Consider the following 15,596-nt stretch of genomic DNA (forward strand, 5'->3'; position numbering starts at 1 on the left):
AGCCATTTTTAATATATGGATTCTGCAGTAATAATTGAGGCAATTACCCTAAATGATCAGTCATATGTAAAAAGTTACATTCATGTCTGCAATAAAATCCTGTGAATCGCTCATGCTTAGCATGCTCAAGATATCCTACCTTTGATCCTCAGTAACATGCCCTCAAATGTGGTATATTCTCTGTTTTCATTTATGTAACAGCTTGAAAGAGATTTGTGGGGAGGAGTGGGTTGACAAGAGTGGCAGTGTGTGACCATTATGTGTTGAGTCCAAGTGTGAAAATATCTAATAAAAAAAATCAGTAAAACAGCATGGTTTAAAAAGAATGTATACAGCCTGGCAGGGGTGGTACTTGCCTTGAATTCTACCACTTGGGAGGCAGAGGCAGGTGGATTTCTGAGTTTGAGGCCAGCCTGGTCTACAGAGTGAGTTCCAGGACAGCCAGGACTACACAGAGAAACCCTGTCTTGAAAAATAATCCAAATATAATAATAATAAATGATAATAATAATAATAATAATGTATATCCATAAAGACTTGTTTAAACTTTTCATTGATGAAACCAGAGCCAAAGAAGAAAAATACCCAGGTATCAAACTTGTGTCTTCTATAGGCCTGACTCTAACAACCTGAGTACAGAATATATGGTTTGATATAAAGTTTATTGATACAATAAATCTTGGCAAAATCACTTTGCAATGGATAATTTAACAGAAAATAAAAATTAAATGATTTTGAATGTACATTACTATAGGAGTGTCTCTTTTAAAATGCCTGTCTCAGATAATAGACAAACAATTCCTAAATTCCAGTTCAGCTCTTAAGAGTAAATATTTGTTATGGGATAAATACCAATGTTTCTTTGTGACTAGGGATCAGCAGTGCCTCTCACTTATGTGAAGATATATAGAGGAAACCTGTTGGGTCATGCTCTCTGTGTTGAAACTACTCAGCTTTTCCACATCACAGGAAACTGACCAGGGAAAATGTAAGCAAGAGAACATTGTACTAGCTGGTTTTGTGTGTCAACTTGACACAAGCTGAAGTTATCACAGAGAAGGGAACTTCAGTTGAGGAAATGTCTCCATGAGATCTAACTGTAAGGCATTTTCTCAATTAGTGATGAAGTGGGGAGTGCCCATTCTAGGTGGTGCCATCCTGGGGCTGGTAGTCTTGAGATCTATAAGAGAGCAAGCTGAACAAGCCAGGGAAAGCATGCAAGACAATAAATAACATCCCCCCATGACCTCTGCATCAGCTCCTGCTTCCTGACCTGCCTGCATTCCTGTCCTGATTTCCTTTGGTGATGAACAGCAATGTGGAAGTGTAAACTGAATAAACCCTTCCCTCCCCAACTTGCTTCTTGGTCATGATGTTTTACAATAATAGAAACCCTGACTAAAACAAATATGGTTGTGTTTGCATAAGGCTTCATTTGTAAAAATAAGCAATCAATGAGCTTACCTAATTTAGAACACTGTTCATATTGTATACGTAAATCAGATTTATGAGAGATAAGCCTTTTTTATACTTTTTCTTTTAAAATGCTTTGCTGATATCTTTTGGGAAATCATCATGACTCTTCTACTTATAAATTAAAAGATGCCATAACTGAATCCAAAAACAGTATCAAAGCATGCATGCGTTCATCCTTTTGATATGATATGACAAGTACTACTGGAGACTTATGAATGGTCTATTGACAGCCAAATCATCTATTAGTGCTTCAAGCGCCTCAATATGCAGAGAAATGCTTGCTTGACACTTGGTATGTTCAAGTATAGTTGACAAACTGCCCATCTACATATGTAGTATTGTGTATTTTGCTAAAGCATGCATAAATACTGTTAAGGAAATTATTGAATTGCACATTTTGTCAATAAGATTTTGACATCAGATACTAGCAATTACCCACATGATGCTGTTCAAAATAATGGCCTAGAAACACACTTTGAATACCAAATAAATGTTCTAATCAGGGATAGATTCTAATTTCTGAGATTGAAAATAAACAAGCAGAGTTGAAATTGTATGAAAAATTATGGATACTTTTTGGAGATTTAATGGATGGACCTGGAGGGCATCATCCTGAGTGAGGTAACACAATCACAAAGGAACTAGCACAATATGTACTCACTGATAAGTGGATATTAGCCCAAAAACTTAGGATACCCAAGATATAAGATACAATTTGCTAAACGCATGAAATTCAAGAAGGACAAAGACCAAAGTGTGGGCACTTTGCCCCTTCTTAGAAATGGGAACAAAACACCCATGGAAGGAGTTACAGTGACAAAATTTGGAGCTGTGATGAAAGGATGGACCAACTAGTGATTGCCATATGCAGTGATCCATCCCATAATCCACTTCCAAACGCTGATACCATTCCATACACTAGCAAGATTTTGCTGAAAGGACCCAGATATAGCTGTCTCTTGTGAGACTATGCCGGGGCCTAGCAAACACAGAAGTGGATGATCACAGTCAGCTATTGGATGGATCACATGGCCCCCAATGGAGGAGCTAGAGAAATTACCCAAGGAGCTAAAGGGAACTGCAACCCTATAGGTGGAACAACAATATGAACTAACCAGTACCCCGGAGCTCTTGTCTCTAGCAGCATATGTATCAAAAGATGGCCTAGTCAGCCATCACTGCAAAGAGAGGCCCATTGGACTTGCAAACTTTATATGCCCCAGTACAGGGGAACGCCAGGGCCAAAAAAGGGGAGTGGGTGGGTAGGGGAGTGGGGGGTGGGTATTGGGGACTTTTGGGATAACATTGAAAATGTAAACGAGGAAAATACCTAATAAAAAATAAATTTAAAAAAACGAATCTTATTTCTTACCAAATATTAATAAATAATATCTTTGATTATTTTACCTCTAGATTCAAGCTGACTTAAAATATTCTTTAACCCTCCAAACATTAGAAAAGTCCTAAGCATTTTTCCATGTTAAAATGAAGTTATTTAACAAGGGAATTTATTTTATGCATAAGTTAATATTATAAATTAGTCACAAAATATTTCAATTTGTATCATGCGTATTTTTCAATTGCTCTCATAATCTAAAAAATGATAAAAATATGTTGAGTGCCCATGTAAGCTGCCTCATTTCTGACTTCTTATTTTCTGTGTACCAGAGCCTGAAATTTTCAGGTGTAGAAACCGTGGTATAGAAACATTTCATTTTCCATAGCTCGGGGCCAAACCCAGGGCCTTGTGCTTGCTAAGCAAGCGCTCTACACTGAGCTAAATCCCAACCCCTAGAAACTTTTTGTAAGAGAGCCAGAATGGGTTTCAGAGACCAAGGATTTATTCACTACCTCATTTCACTGATATTTGATAGTAAATTATACAGTGATAGCGGGTAGTAGGGGTTCTGTCCACAGCCTAAGAACCTGCACTTTGGAATCCAACAAAGCACAATCTATGCATCTCCCCCCCCCCATTTATTTCAACTCTTCTGAAAGCACAAGAAATCTACAGTGGGAAAACCACCATCAATTTGGACCAATTCCTACTGAAGGGCACTGCAGGATATCAGAGGGATGACAGTTAAAGAAGGCACTATGAGGGCAGCCTGGGGGCTTATGTCTCTAGTTGCATAGTGGAAAGAGAGGCCCATTGGTCGTGCAAACTTTAAATGCCTCAGTACAGGGGAATACCAGGGCCAAGAAGTGGGAGTGGGTGGGTAGGGGAGTAGGGGTAGGTGGGAGAGTATAGGGGACTTTCAGGATAGCATTTGAAATGTAAATGAAGAAAATATCTAATAAAAATTGGAAATAAAAAAGGGCAGCCTGCAGCCTCAGCTTCGAATCATTGAGAGCACAGATTGAAGAGAAAGATCCGCCCCTTTCTTGCAGGCTCCTCCTGCCCACTGACATCATCTCAGCAGCTGTCCCTGGCAGCCAGCACCCAGTGGCCTCCAGGTCATGGTAAAACAGCAGAGCCTTTTTCCACAGAAAGAAAAGACCTGTGTGTGTGCCACAAGCACTTTACCACATGCTCGATTTGGTTGAGAAAACAGATTAAAAAAAAATCATAGACATTTTTCCTTACTTTTTAGGGTGAATATTTCCTCAACATTGAATAAGATTTAAGAAAGTAGATTCTTGATGTGTTTCTTCATTCAAAGGATTAAAAAAAAATCTCTCAAACATTTTCATAGACAACAGTTATCTCAAAAAGACAACAATGAAGAAAATATTTCCTGGAGAAATATTTTCATGAAAATTCAGGAAGCAATTGTTCAAAGAAACTGGCAATGGCAGGATTGGGGGAAGTGTTCCTTCGGCAGAGTGCTTAGAACTAACCTGAGGAACTGAGTCCCATCACCTGAATACTTGTAAGAACTCTGAGCCAGGGGAGGCATGTTTAAAACTCTAGCACTGGAAAGGATAAAGCAAATGAGTGCCTTGGCCTCTCTAGCCAGCCAGCTTAGCTTAATGAGATGAATCTCATGAGGAACTTGCCTCAAAAGGAAATGAGGGACCATGAGGAATACTCAGAGAGAGAGAGAGAGAGGGAGGGAGAGAGAGAGAGAGAGGGAGAGAGAGAGAGAGAGAGAGAGAGAGAGAGAGAGAGAGAGAGAGAGGAAAGGGAGGGAGGGAGGAAGAAAGGGAGATGCATGGGAAACAAAGCATGATATTTTGTTCAGGTGATTCTGAATAACTGTGTTTACGTTTATGTCACCAACATTCATCATTACCCTTCTTTAGTAGTTTGAATGAAATTAAACTGATTTCTTTTACCCTGGAAACCACTATTAAATATGATACATTCTATCTCGTGTGAGGCTATGCTAGTGCCTAGAAAATACAGAAGTGGATGCTCACAGTCATCTTTTGGATAGAACACAGGGCCCCCAATAAAGGATCTAGAGAATGTACCCAAGGAGCTAGAGGGGTCTGCAACTATATAGGTGGAACAACAATATGAACTAACCAGTAACCCCCGGAGCTAGTTGCAGAGGATAGCTTAGTAGGCCATCAATGAGAAGAGAGGTCCTTGTTCTTGCAAAGATTATATGCCCCAGTACAGGGGAATGCCAAGGCCAGGAAGTATGAGTGGGTGGGTGAGAGAGCAGGGTGGATGGAGGGTATAGGGGACTTTCAAAGAGGAAACTAGGAAAGGGGAGAGCATTTGAAATGTAAATGAAGAAAATGTCTAATAAAAATATGATACATTCTAATCCATTTAAGGTATTTTAATAAAATAATGTATCTGAAATTTTACATGGTTTGTCCTCCGTTAAAGCCTTATAAGCATCTCTCACTCACTTTGATGATACAGATACAAATGATGATGTCATTTGTCCCTGACGTTACTCATTCTAGGGGAGAGTATTTATTCCAGTCCTTTCTCCCCTGCATCCAGAGTCTAATTTACTGAAGGTAAAGCTTTCTCTTTTGATTTTTATTTGTAGAGAAGAAAAGCCTGATATATGGGGACTACTTCACAAAATAGAGTGTCAAGAGATTTCAAGTAGATGGGAGAGTTGGTTGGTATTAAAAGTCCCAGTTGGGAAGACAGGGTTTGAGAGGCAGTGGACAAAGGATGGCATAAGCTTGAGGCAGTAAACTCCACAGGCCATACTGGAACCACTGCCCATGTTAGCTAGGGATGCAAGATGTACCTAGAAGGCAAACACACTTTCTAGATCTAGGGTATTAGGGAATGGACAGCAACGCTGCCATCTGCTGGGTAGATAGATTTTCCTCTGTCAAGTCTGTCTTGTGTAAACACAGCCATGGTAAAGAGTTAGTGTTAGTGTCTCTAAAGCATCTGACAGAACCTGACATGGGAGACTTGCTGTGCCTCTGTTGTCTGTCATCTCAATGGGATGTTCAGACCAGTGTTTGTGCCCCTCAGTACCCAAATCTGCCATCTTACTACATCATAAAAGAGCCAAAATAAATGCCTGAAAATTAAAGATGAGCATTCACTGGGAAAGGTGGCTTTAACCTATGGAGATGTTTGACAGTGCCAAGGTGGAGCTCCTGGGAAGCCTCAAGGAACACAATTATTCGAATGAATTTTGATATAATAATATACTTTTCTTATTAAATAACAAGAAAATATAATTTGATATAAGTATAATTAATAATAATATATAAAACAAAATATTGAATGTGCATTTGCCGTGAAAACATAGGTATTTATTCACTATGAATTCTGAGTATTCTGTACTCAGCATTTTTTTCTGCATCATTGAGGGTATGCTTTTTTTTTTAATGTATGTGGACACACATGTATATAGAGGGGCATATGCATGTGTATGTATGTGTGCATGCACATGGATATGTAAGCCTAACACTGATATTGGCTGTCTTTCTATATCACTCCATCTTACTCATTGAGCATGGTCTCTTACTGAACCCATAGCAACATAGGTCCTGTTCATCTACCTATCAAGCTTGCCCAGTACTCCCTGCTCTCTGCATCCTGAAAGCTGTGGTCACCACAGTGGTACAATTTTTACATAGGTGGTGGAAATCCAAAACCTGGACTTCCTGTAACTAGCACTTTATCCATTGAGTCATTCCCCTACACAGGTATTTTTTTAATATTTACATCTATCTATCTATCTATCTATCTATCTATCTATCTATCTATCTATCTATCTATCATGTGTGCGCGTGTGTGTCTGTGTGTGTGTGTGTGTGTGTGTGTGTGTGTGTGTGTGTGTGTGTGTGTGTGTAATGTATATGGATGCCTACAGAGGCCTGAAGAAGATGATGGAAACCTGAATGCAAAGTTGCAATTGTTTGTGAACTGACTAACATGGGTTCTGAGAACTGAACTCAGGAAACCTAGAAGATCAGGAAGTGCTTATAATCACTCAGCAGGCTTTTGTTCAATAGAAACTTATGCTCAACACATTGAGCAGGCTGTTTTGATTTGCCTGTCTTGGTGGCACGTGTCTCCAGTTACACTTTTATGTATAGATTTTTTTTTAAGTCACCGTTAACTTTTCTCTATTAAAAACTAGCAAGATAACTGTGTTTCAATTCATTTTCATATTTATTTCCAATAAATAAAAAAGAAAATGTTTTCAGGACCCCTTTCCTCTTACTCATTTGTCGCTTCCAGTTATAATATTCAGAGGTGGGGAGAAAGCTTAGTTTTCCTGTAACTTTCTGTACAATGTTAGATTGGTATCTATGAGAGGCCTGTCCTTTTCTAAAGAGAAGTGGAGATGAAGTGGATGAGGGAAGGAAGATGGTGGAGGAGGGATGGGGAGGACAGAGGGAGAGGAAACTATGGTTGGGATGTAATATATGAGAGAAGAGTATACATTTTTTAAAGCAGGCATTTGTCAAGTAAGACAAACTAAACACATAAATCAACACAGCACTGACCGCTATCTAAATTACTGCCTACAGTCTCCTCTCATGGGCCATCTTTACTTTAGGCAAGTTGGTTTATGCATGATGCTAACCTAGCTTTCCAAAAGCTTACTCTAGAATACAGTCTAATAGGCAGTCTGGAGCTGGAGTCCTGTAATTATTTGTAAAATTGTTACAAGCTCCCGCCAGCCTCTGATAAATAAAGGAACTGGTGTTGTTTTCTCAGACCTCCTTTGGAGCATCAGCATAATCCTACCCCTGGAAGGTTTCAGTTCTCCCTGTATTGAAACCTCCTTGGGGAAACATCTAAGAAAACCTAGTTCATCAATTCAGATGTTGATGTTTATCTGCCCAGAGTGACCACTGTCATTTCATGGTGAGCCTATAAAGGGAGCAGACAGTTGAAAGTAACAGATCTTTCAGAACCCACTACTGTGAATGCTGACAGATTCTATTGCAGGGGGTGAATGTCACATGAGTCTCATCTCATATGAAGCAAAGTGAGCCAAGTTCTAGGCCAGAGCCAAACAATGCTAGACCTTAATCTTTGCTTGATGAGTATTTATCTTTCTTTCTCTAACGATCTCTCTTTTAAATGAACATATGGAATAAATATACCCATCTCCATGAATTATTTTACAGAGATTCCCAACCAAATCAACCAAATTAGTCATTAAGCGGAAAAAGTACTGTGTGGTTATGTAATAGCCCCAATAACTTGCTCTGTTAAAGTCTAATACTTTCGTATGTCAAAACCCTGTTGTTTGTGCTTTGTGTGTTTGGTTTCTAAGCTTTTTGAAAGTACACATTCTACGGCTTTGTAAACAGTCTCATTTTTCAGAGAGCATAATATCTTTTACTTTTACACTATATATCCCAACACATAAAATTATTATTTATTTCTGTTCTAGGAACACCTTAATGTTTAACCAAGGGACTCTTAAAAAGTACAAATGATGAGGAAAAGCCTGGATTTGTTATAATAAATTGATTTTTTTTTCACCCAAGCTTCTTTTGCCTGAGTCTTTGGCATGAAGCATTCCTCCAAAGTGACTTTTCCCAGCTGCTTGGTGGGTGAAGCGAAGGACAGTGGTTCCCTCATAGGAAAAAATCAATTGTGTTACATACACTAAGGTTTTAGTCCTCACAGAGATCCAGTTCAGAAAAATCAAGTGAATAAAGAAAAGTTACCCGAAGGAGGAAAATCCAGCTTGTACTTGCATTCAAATCTGCTGCTAAATTTTTAAGTGTGTGGTAGCAGTGTGGGTGAGGTGAATTCTAGATGAGTCTTTATGAGTTCTGGCTTCTAATCTTGTTTGTCTTTTGTCATCTCACTTGACTTGATAGCATTCCAAATATTCATCTATAAGGAGTGTCATCTTTATCTTTCCTAACTCAGAGTCATCATGCAGATAAAAGAGGAAAAGCAGATGTGAGTTTCCCCAGGGTAATATCTAAAATAGTGCAGATATTAAAGCTAATACTTCTTGGCCTTTGGATGGAGGAAAAACCCCTCAGAACTGCCTTGGAAGGAAGAAGTTCTTTCTCCAAAGGCTAAAACTCTCCAAGAAAATGACTCATTCTAAGGTTTTACATCTGACATGTCACCTTCTCTCTCCTATAACAGAAAAACCAAACACCAGCTACATTTTACCAACAGGAGAAGAAATTTGATATTTATTAGTTCCAAGTTCACTAATTTTAAATCCTCTCTCACACACGGGCATGCTGGAATGTTTCCCAGAGCGTTCTCTTAATGCCCACATCCACAGTCCCCACCCTATATTCTTCTTCATCTTAAAAGATCTGCATTGAACATTGCTTCTCAAGCTTAACTATTCTCTTCTGCCAACTTCTACTATAACAATAACAATGGTATCATCTTCATTCTTAACCAACTTTCATTGACATTGCCCGTCTCCTAAGTTCAAGTAGTGGCTTTAGCTTTTGTTTTTATTATTCCCACATCATAAGAAACAAAGATCCACAAAATTTTCCTGTGAAATGTGGATGACATGGAGAGTTGTTATTTAAAAAAAAAAATGAAACAAGCAAGCAAAACCTGACACATTAGAATTTGGGACTGATCCAATTGCCTCAACATTATAACCTGATAAAAAATATTAGTGATGACCACTATTTGGTTGAATTATCTCAGGGAACCTAACTTGATGATTGCCTAAATTGCCAGGAAACATTAAATCAACCAACTAGATGCAGCTTGATATTGCCATAAAGGATCTGGTTTGCATCCAAAGGTCAAAAGGGAGAACTTACAGAGGATGGCATGACTTCTGAAGGGGAGCTGGGGTATGATTTACTCTGGTGGTTCTCTGGGAAGCATGATGTCATGACTTCAGCACAGCCTAATGTACACAAAAACATTTATCTTTCTAAATTTAGAAAATCTATATTGGTTTGCAATGAAATGTGATGTCATTACTCTCCTAAAAGCATTATGAATGTTTCCAACCACTCCTGAGCACGCCAGAAAATCTGCCCAGTCAATTATTTGTCTTTTGACATCTACACACATTTCCATATTATATGTGCTTTAACACAAGCATATGTATATTTAAATAGAAGGTGATATTCATTTGAGAACAACTGAAATTTATTTTCACGTGGGTGGAAGGAATGTTCTCGGTAAGGCTTGTCTCAGTTCAACCCATGAAATTCTTACTGTAGAAAAGCTATGAAAGCATTTGACAAATATTTTCCTTAGAATACTATGAACATATTATTATCTTGATTAATGTAGCACTTATGAATTACATCATTGAGGAAGTTGCTTAGAAATATACTCTTGTTTTCTGCTGTCATTTAATTCTTTATTATTTCCTGGGTCACACAGAGACCAAAGAACTGTTCTGCAATTACCAAAAAGCCCGCTGTAAAATGCTACATAGAAATTCCTTAGAACTGCTGCAATGGTAAAATCAGTTCCCCAGCAAAGGTAGGCTGATATTAAAATTGATTTGTCATTCATAAGATCTAGTCACATAATAAGTGACTTGTAGTTATTTTGGAATTATTCTATGAGTTGCCATATTTAAACTGTAACCCTATAACGAATGTACATTTTTTATTTTATTTATTCTTCTCCCATGTATTACATTCCAAATGCTGCCACCCTTTCCCTCCTGGCTCCATACCCATTCATTCTCTCTCTCTCTCTCTCTCTCTCTCTCTCTCTCTCTCTCTCTCTCTCTCTCTCTCTCCCTCTTTTTCTCTTCTCTCAGAAGCTGGCTAACTCTGGACTTGATTATATGATCTTTCCTCAAAAGAATGAGGTAAATGAACAACTAAGGAAGATTCACTACTCTGAGTACAGCAGATCCTCCAGGATGGGTCAGGATATGTCGTTTTCATAGGAGGAGATCAGCTAGGAGTCTGCCTCAGCAGAAAGGTCCGGGCAGACAGGATGGCCTGAGACTGGTATTCAGGGGGAGGGGTATTCCACAGGGATCTCTTTGAAGACCCAGCAAAACCACTCTTGGTAATATACCCAAAAAATGCCTTACCATGCCACAGGGACACGTGTTCCTCTATGTTCACAGTGGCTTTATTTGTGATAGGCAGAAACTGGAAACAACCCAGATGACAGAATATATACATTAACTGTGGTTCATTTATGCAATGAAATACTACTCAGCTATTAAGATTGAGGACATCCTGAGTTTGGCAGGCAAATAAATAGAAGTAGAAAATATCATCCTGAGAGAAGTAACTCAGACTCCAAAGGACATGCATGATATGTACTCACTAATAAGTGTATATTAGCAAAAAAAAAAAAAAAAAAAAAAAAAAAAAGGAAATAAAGACAGAAAAAAGAAAAAGAAAGAAGAAAAGAAAGAAAAGTAGGGAATACACAAGATATAGTTCATAGAACTTAAAAAAAAGGTCAACAAGCTGAAGTCTCCATGTGAGGAAGCCTCAGTCCCACTTGGGAGAGAGAAGAAAGCAATCACAAGTGGGGAGGGAGAGAGGGGACTGGGAAGGAAAGTGGACAGATGGGTCAAGGAAAGGGGAACCTGGTGGTATTGGGTTAGGGAAAAGGACTGCACCCCTGGTGGCCAGCAAAAAGAATGCAAACAGGCAACTTCAGGAGGTAGGAGATTGAGGGGACCTTCCAGAATGCACCAGAGACCTAGGAGGTGAGAGACTCTCAGGACTCAAAGTTAGGGACCTTAGGTGAAATACCTGACAGTAGGGAGAGGGAACTTATAGATCCCACATCCAGCAGGAAGTCATGGCATCCAGTGAGGGAGGGGGTGACCATCCCACAGTCACATTTCTGACCCATAGTTGTTCCTGTCTGAAAGAACTGCAGGGATGTAAATGGAGAGGAGCCTGTGGAAAAGAAGATCCAGCGACAGGCCCTGAGTCAAATCCAGCTCAAAGGGAGGTTCCAAGGCCTGACACTATTACTGACGCTATGGAATGCTCACAAAAAGGGACCTGTCATAACAATGACAGCACTCTGTAATACTCAACAAGCAGCTGAAAGAGTCAGGTGCAGATTTTTGCACCCAATCAATGGACAGAACCTGCTGACCCCAGTGGTTGAATTAGGGAAAGGCTGGAAGAACCTAAAGAGGAGGGAGACCCTGTAGGCAGACCAGCAATCTCAATTAACCTGGACCCCAGAGATCTCTCAAACACTGAACCACCAACCAGGCAACATATACCAGCTGGTATGAGGCACCCAACACATATATAGCAGAGGACTGCTGGGTCTGGGTTCAGTCAGAGAAGATGCCTCAAGGGAGTAGAGGCCTCAGGGAGTTTAGAGGTCTGAATGGGTGGTGGTTGGGGAGTGGGGACATCTTCATGGAGAAAGGGGAGCGGGGAGGAGGTGGGACTAGGAGGGGGAATAAAATTTGGAGTGCAAAAAAATAAATAAATAAAAGATATCCAGAGAAGCAACACCAGGCATTTATATGCACACACACACACACACACACACACACACACACACACACACACGCATGTAAAATATCTTTTATTTGCCTGCTATAATTATAGTCTAGGAGGCTTATTTTGAATAAGCTTTCTTGTTCTATTTACTTTTAAACTATGGCTGGCTGGTTCTACTCAGCTATACTGGCTCAAACTCCTCTCAAAGCTAACTGGTTCAATCTGGCTTTTCTTAGCTTCTCACTGAATTGCTCTGCTTGGCCACAAACTAACCTCTGGCAATGTGTTCTAATCTTCTGACTCCTTCTTTTTTTTTTTTTCCATTTTTATTAGGTATTTAGCTCATTTACATTCCTAATGCTATACCAAAAGTCCCCCATACCCACCCACCCCCACTCCCCTACCCACCCACTCCCCCTTTTTGGCCCTGGCGTTCCCCTGTACTGGGGCATATAAAGTTTGCATGTCCAATGAGACTCTCTTTGCAGTGATGGCCGACTAGGCCATCTTTTGATACATATGCAGCTAGAGTCAAGAGCTCCGGGGTACTGGTTAGTTCATAATGTTGTTCCACCTATAGGGTTGCAGATCCCTTTAGCTCCTTGGGTTCTTTCTCTAGCTCCTCCATTGGGAGCCCTGTGATCCATCCATTAGCTGACTGTGAGCATCCACTTCTGTGTTTGCTAGGCCCCGGCATAGTCTCACAAGAGACAGGTACATCTGGGTCCTTTCGATAAAATCTTGCTAGGGTATGCAATGGTGTCAGCGTTTGGATGTCGATTATGGGGTGGATCCCTGGATATGGCAGTCTCTACATGGTCCATCCTTTCATCTCAGCTCCAAACTTTGTCTCTGTAACTCCTTCCAAGGGTGTTTTGTTCCCAATTCTAAGGAGGGGCATAGTGTCCACACTTCAGTCTTCATTCTTCTTGAGTTTCATGTGTTTAGCAAATTGTATCTTATATCTTGGGAATCCTAGGTTTGGGGCTAATATCCACTTATCAGTGAGTACATATTGTGTGAGTTCCTTTGTGAATGTGTTACCTCACTCAGGATGATGCCCTCCAGGTCCATCCATTTGGCTAGGAATTTCATAAATTCATTCTTTTTAATAGCTGAGTAGTACTCCATTGTGTAGATGTACCACATTTTCTGTATCCATTCCTCTGTTGAGGGGCATCTGGGTTCTTTCCAGCTTCTGGCTATTATAAATAAGGCTGCTATGAACATAGTGGAGCATGTGTCCTTCTTACCAGTTGGGGCATCTTCTGGATATATGCCCAGGAGAGGTAAGCTCTGGATACAAAGGCCTCTGCTGACCTGTGCTGAGCTGCAGGAACTCAGGAACAAACTCAACTCGACTGCACTGCACTCACTGCACTGACCCCCAACTGACTCAACTTCCAACTTATGACGTCTCGCTCTTCCTGATCTGTTCTTAAATACCTCTTCTGGGGGTTGGGCCTATGATAACTGTGACTCACTCTGTCAAATCTTTCTCTGATTGTAACTTTGTCAATTAGATGTCATTGTTTGGGATTAAAGGTGTGTCTGCCTTCCATTCAGATCAGAGATCAGAAGGTCTTTAAATGTGATCAGAGCAGCCATGTTGCTGAATTAAAATTCTGCAGGCACACACACACACACACACACACACACACACACACACACACACACACACACACAAAGTCCACATGCTCAACGCATGAAAAGAAAAAGAAAGAAAAACAATGGGGAAATATACATTTGTATCTTACAACACAGGCAGCAGGTAGCCAGTTTTGTCTGACCATTTTCTTCTAGTAGGTTTTATATAGCTGAAATTGCCCATACATGCTTTTACAATTTCAGCTCTTCTCCTTCAAATCCATTGTCATAAAGTCAAAGTCACAATCTAGCCTTTCTGTTTTCTCAGTATCACAAAGAGTTGAAAGCTTGAAAACTATGTTTTGTATATTGCCCTGTAAATGATGATTAAATTGTCCACCTAGAGACACTTTCTAGAAAGTCCACATGTAAGGAAGGAATGGGCTATTACAGCTGCATCTCTGGCAGGACAGGAGTTGGGAATTGTTTACTGGAATCATTGTTGGTTTCAGTAGTAGTCAGAGATCATTCCAATTTGGTAGACAGGAGGATGCTGACTTCATAAACTTCAGTAGTTATCAACTTATCTCAGAGTTAAAAGGCTTAACTGAAATGATGAAGACCAATTTTCTAACTCACAGGCAAAGACCCATTTTTTAAATGCTTTTTAAATTATCATTTATTTTAGTTTATGAAAGTGTGTGCCTGTTGTCTGTCTATATGTGCACCATATATATTGGAGTAACTATAGAACCCAGTTAAGAGTGCGTGGTCCATGGGCATGTGTTACTCATTATTATGAGCCAGTCTTTGTAGATGCTGGAAACCATCTCTGAGACCTCTACAAGAGCAGCTAGTTCTGATAACCACAAAACCATCTATCCAGCTCCAAGTTAAAGACTTAGTAGTTGTTTTCTTCATCTGCCCTTCTGCCAGTGTTCTAACTCAATAGTTAGATAAAATAAACATCCAGAATGGTGGTACATACAAAGAATGAATATTGGAATGAGCAACGCTTTGTTCTATTTAATAACTAGTAAAATAATATATTAAAAGGTATTCTGATTTTTATCTCTATTGAAAAGCAATCCCTTAACATTTAAAATGAAATTTCACCTTTCTTCCCAGTCACTAAATTTCAACATTGAACTGCTAAAAGATAAATACTGCTTTTTTTTCCAACAATTCCCTTCCTAAGTTTATTATTTACAATGTCAACACCTTTGCTCTCCTGGTCACTAGTGATGGTTGTCAACTTAACTACATCTGGACTCAACTAAACCCAAGCATCTGGGTAGTTCTGGGCGGGATTTTCTTGGTTGGATCATTTGAAGTTGGAAGAAACAGCCCAATTCTGGCCAACACCCTTGGCTGGAAGCCTCCATAAAGGGACATGTGAAAGGGAAACATCTACTTGTGGTTTGTTGCCCTCACTCTCCTGGCAAGTCCATCTACCGTTTTGCTAAGGCAGTCCTTTACTATCTAGAATCTACGTTGCTAGGACTTCAACTGGAGACCAGCTGAAGATATTCAGCCTTATGGACTGAAGAACTCTTAAATTTTTGACTATTCATCAAGAGATATAAATTGTTGGATTAGCCAGACCTATGAGCCACACTAGTAAATCCCCTTTTATTCATTCAATAAGTTCTTTTTCTCTAGGGAAACCTGACCAATACCCCATCTCTAGGAATATGTAAGCATTGCTTCCTCAGCTGTTGGTCAAACTCTACTTT

Source organism: Mus musculus, chromosome 16 (assembly GCF_000001635.26).
Source record: "Mus musculus strain C57BL/6J chromosome 16, GRCm38.p6 C57BL/6J".
NCBI lineage: Eukaryota > Metazoa > Chordata > Mammalia > Rodentia > Muridae > Mus > Mus musculus.